General features: G+C 54.5%; 1 protein-coding gene across 1 annotated transcript in view; it reads left to right on the forward strand.

Moving 5' to 3' along the window:
- The window catches only part of ZNRF1 (zinc and ring finger 1, E3 ubiquitin protein ligase), a gene marked incomplete at its 5' end in the record, with an annotated part of 87466 nt that extends 85954 nt beyond the window's left edge, over positions 1–1512 (forward strand). Inside the window, one exon of the mRNA XM_010850853.1 lies at positions 491–1512. The remainder of the gene's footprint in view (positions 1–490) is intronic.
- Between the last annotated feature and the right edge of the window lie 3425 nt (positions 1513–4937).

Below are 4937 nucleotides of genomic sequence, written 5' to 3' on the forward strand. Positions count from 1 at the left end.
GTCTCCCTTGGGCACCTTGCTTTACTGCTGAATGTCCTCTCCTGTCCTCATCCTACCTGTCCCTTCCGCCAAACAGACAACATCCCCAGAGGAACCAAAACTCACCTCATCTCACACCCAGGGGTTCAGGGGCCTCTTTCCGTTCTTTCTCGTTCTCTCTTCGTCTCCCTCTTTCTCTTGTTTTTTTGTTTTCTTTTGTTCTTTGTTAGGTTTGTTTCATTTATCCCAAGTAAACCCCCAGAACAGCTGACGATGTCAAACTATTCAGGGACACTTGCTCTTTTTACCTTCACCTCAAAAACTGAGGACGTGGGGTGAAGAAAACGCGAGGGGAAGAAAGAGGCAGAGGGCATGGAGCCTGGCACCGGCTGCAAGTCCAGATTCCCAGCATGACTTCCGGTTCGGGGGGCGCCCCAGCCCGGCCTCCGCAGGACGCACACGGCCGGCCTCGGGCCCACCAAGCTCGACTGACATCTTCCGGTCCCCACAGGGACAGCCAGGGCCCCGTTCCTGAGAGGAGGCTTCGGACACTGGGGCAGAGCTGAGCTGGGGACAGCAGTGGGAACAGGGCGCCCTCCTGCACTGACTTCCAGAGAATGGCCCCCCTTTCTCCCTGAGGACACCAGATTGGATGAGAGCCAGTTTGAGAGAAGAAAGAATCACCCGCTATCCTTCCCCTCATCCTCATCCCAGGAGGGAAAGGGCATTTTCTTTTTCACCTTTGAAAGGCATTGTGGGTCTGTCTCTAAAGTGTTTACAAAAAAAAAAAAAATTATAAAAAAAGCAAAAAGTCTAGTGTCGACTGGTGTTTTCCCTCGTGATGTTTACAGATCGCTGTCTGCTGCCCGGCCAGAACCCACTCAGTGACAAACGAACAGAGCCGGGTTCTTGCCACTCAAGTCCCAGGGGCGCGGAGCGAGCTCACAGCCCTCCTGTGCCCGGCATCCAGCGGCCTCTCCATCAACCACTCTGCCTTGGTTTTTTTGTTTGTTTGATTCCCCCCCCCCCCATTTTTCTGGCTTGATTTTGCACTTTTCTCCCCTGGGGACCCCGATATCTTGACTTTGTTGCCAAAAACAAGCCCATCAGGACCTTCTCCCCCTTCTTCCCATTTCTCCTTCCCACTTCCCTCCTGGTTCTGGTCAGTTCAGAGGATTTAACAATCACAAGTGTCCTGCAAAAATGCCTGAACGTTTTTCCTAGACCCCTGTGTATTTTCTTTCTTTTTTCCAAAAAACTTAGACAAACAAAAGACTAAAAGGATGTGTACAGCTGCCCCTGTTTTCAGGTATTCTGTTTGAGAACATTTTAGCTGTTGATGTTCACGCGTGACATCAGTTCCGGCAAGATAGGTTTCTGTATTTATATATTAAAATCCAAAACAAAAAAAAAAACCTTATAAAATGTTTAAAAAAATGTTCAAAGCTGGGGGAAAAGGCTTTCTTCATTAGTCAAGGTGTTTTGATATGGTATTAAAATAATGTCTAATAAAAGATGCACTGTGTGACTTCATTTTAATCAAGTATCATTACACAACCAAGAAGTGAGCGTTGAAGGTCTCTGTCCCTGCTCTCTCGCCCACCCGCCTTAGCCTTCCTTCAGGCTAGTGTCGGGGCTACGAGTGTGTGACACAGCTCTCAGCGCGGATTCATGGGTGAGGGAACAGGGCAGGGCAGGCTGGAGTCCCGCAGGTTTACAAACCCGCTCAAGCCCCGTGGAATCTATCTGGCGTTACCTGTGGCGTGGTCATGACAGAACTTTTCTGGAAAAATCTGCTGGGCAAGGATCTTGCAGCCCGTGGAGGTTGTAGGGACTCGCGTTCTTCCAGGCATTACCCCACCACCACCATCCTTGGCTCCTCATTCTGCACCCTGCCCTTCCTGTTGCTCCGGCTGAGTCTCCATGCTGACTCACGGGCATGCTTCATTGAGGCCCAGAAAGAGGCCCTGCTTTGGAGCTGAGCCAGCTCAGAGCCCTCAGAGCCCTTGAATTAGAACCAGCCACTCTGGGCTCACCAGAGTTGGCACACCTTGGGCAGGGTGGGAAACATAGGGCAGCAGGTACCAGTGCCCACCTGGCCTGTGTCTCTGCACCAGACCGGCTCCCAGAGAGGCACTGCAGGGCCTGCAAGGGCAACTCAGGAGGGGGACACATGCTCTGCCGGCCTCCAGCCCCCCACGGGTGGGCTCTGACCCCACCAAGGCCCTGCAGTCATGTTCTGTCAGACGCTTGCTGAAGCACCTGCTCTGTGCATTGCAGGCTGGTGGGCAGCTGTGAGCCAAGGCCCCAGCATGTCCAGCGTTCCAGAGAAAAACTCGAGAGGAGTTTGGCTCCAAGCTGGTGGGGTGGTGACCCCGGAACCTGCAGTTGCTATGGTGGCAGGAACCTGGGCTCTAAACTGTCTGTATGAGGCTTCTCTGCCTGGCAGAACCATGTTGGGGAAAGGACTCCCATCTAAACCTCAGATGCCCCACATGTGAAGTGGGAACAAAGTCACAGCTCAGAGGCCACCGTGAGGGTCAGAATCTGCCCGGAAGCCTTGGCACATGCATAGCAGGCTCTCATGGCTTTGTCGCCACAGAGAGCACTGTTCTTTTCACAGCGCCTCCTGCTTCTGCCTGGCAACTGTGTCTCCCTGTTCTATATTTAATTCCTCCAGCAAAGGTGGCCGTGAACGTCTCCTTGCCTGACCCCTAGGCCTGCAGGCAGAGGGGACCCATGTGCCCACCTCGGTGGCTTAGACCTGGCAGCCTTGGCGGCACCCTGGGTGAGCCGGGTGAGAGGAGGGCTGGAGCCCACACCCCGGGTGCTATTCCAGGCTCCTGTGCCGGTGTTTATCCCACCCCCAGGGACTTCACTCCCACCCGGCTCACTACAACCCTCTGCTGGTGTCCGTGGCCTCTGACTTCAGCCCGATTGCCAGCTCCTGGGCGGGGGTGGGATGGGGTTGTCCTGGCTTCCCAGATGGAACTGGTGTCTGTCATCCTCCAGCCAAACGGTTCTCCCGAGCTCTGCCTTTCTGAGGGCGGAGGGGGGGAGGGATTGGCAGGAACTGGGAGGTGGGTTCCACCCACTCCCTCTGCTAGCTCAGGACACTTGGCTGTTTAATCGCTATGTCTGACTCTTTGCGACCCCATGAACTGTACCCTGCCAGGCTTCTCTGTCCATGAGATTTTCCAGGCAGGAATACTGGAGTGGGTTGCTATTGGAGGATTGCCAAGTGGACTGCACACTTGGAGAGGGTGGCTTCCTGCACAAAGGGCACCTCACTAAAACTAGTCATCTAGTAGTCCCAGGCGGGGCTAGAGGTAAAGAACCCGCCTACTGATGTAGGAGACATAATAAGAGACTCAGGTTCAATCCCTGAGTCAGGAAAATCCCCTGGAGGAGGGCATGGCAACCCACTCCAGTATTGCCTGGAGAATCCCATAGAGAAGCCTGGCAGGTTATAGTCCATGGAGTCACAGAGAGTCAGACGTGACTGAAGCAAGTTAGCACGCACAGTAGCCATTTAATTATGTCGAGGTTTTTAGGTCCTTATTCCTAGGAAACATGCTGAATTGTATAGGTGAATGATGTGAAAAAATTTGTAACTCAATTCCAAATGATTTCCCAACAATACACACACGAAGCAAGCCAGGTAAGAATATTCACTGTTGAATCTTCAGTGAACGGTGTATTTGTTCTTTCAACTCTCCTGCATGTTTGGAGCTTCTCCTTATAAAGAATTGTGGGGAAATGGCCATTCGCTGAGCACCTACTAGTTGCCAGGCGCTGGGGGGTGGGGTGGCACACCAGGGAGGAGCCTTGGCCCTGCAGAATGCCACCCTGGAGGACTGCTGGTGGCAGGCAGCCTGCGTGGAGGGGAGGCACCAGTGAGTTCATGTGGCTGATGGTTAGTGTTCCTGTTTCCTTTATTGGGTGGCGGTGGGGGTGGGGACATGAAACTTGCCCCACACTACCCCTGTTACATCCAAGGGACAGAAATGTCACAGTAGAGCGAACTCAGGGCTCAGCCTGGTGTTAGCAGAGGAATCTGAACAAAGCTTGTCTCAGAGGGGCTGCCTCTGCTGGGGGCTTGAACAGTTGATGGGTGATGGGGTGGAGTCAGGAAAGGAGCTCAGCGGGGTCTTAGGAGGATGGGAGTGAAATGAGTTGGGGGGTGACGCTGGCTCCCTGCACCCCTTGCTCAGCCTCTTTCCTGAGGGCCAAGGCCACCAGGGAGGGAGGTGGGCCTCCACCAGAGGCTCCTGGGACCTGCAGGTGGGTGGGGGCTTGGAGATCTGTTTCCTGGGCTCCAGGCATCTGCTGGACCCTGGGAAATGGGGGGCCCAGAGCTGAGAGCTGTAAGTCCCTGCAAGGGGAGCAGACACCCCAGGCGATACTGGTGTCTGAGCTTTGTGGTGTCAGGCGCCCTCGCGTGGGCTTAGGGGGAACGACTGCCAGGACGAGGAGCTCTGGCTAGAAATTGTGACCAAGCCTGGGGCAGGCCTCGGGGTGACAGAGCCTGACGTGAGAGTCAAGAAAGCTGGTAGAGAAACATACCACACCGTGGACAGTTGTGGGACCGGGAAAATCACTTCCATTTCCAGTGATTGGTAGCAGCCACTTGAAGGACATGATCAGAATGTTCTAGAGCCCAGTTTGGGGGCTCAGTGGGGGGAGTCTGTGGTAAGTGAGGATGGCCATGGTTTAGTCCTCAGGTCCTGGGGTTCTCACGGGCAGAGCAACTGGGACAGGGACCTGGGTCCCCTGAAGTGACCTTCCTCCTGCAGCCTGAGCACCGTCCCCTCCTCAGGCTGCAACAGATCAAAGAGCAGGGGCCGGGTGAGGGATGAGGGCATCACGGGCCGAAGGACAGAGAATCTGGAGGAGGTGGGGTGGGCAGGCACAGGAGGCCATTCACAGGTGCAGCTTGCTCATCTCCAGACAGTTGC

Source organism: Bison bison, unplaced genomic scaffold (assembly GCF_000754665.1).
Source record: "Bison bison bison isolate TAMUID 2011002044 unplaced genomic scaffold, Bison_UMD1.0 scf7180017864295, whole genome shotgun sequence".
In the NCBI taxonomy this organism is placed as follows: Eukaryota; Metazoa; Chordata; class Mammalia; order Artiodactyla; family Bovidae; genus Bison; species Bison bison.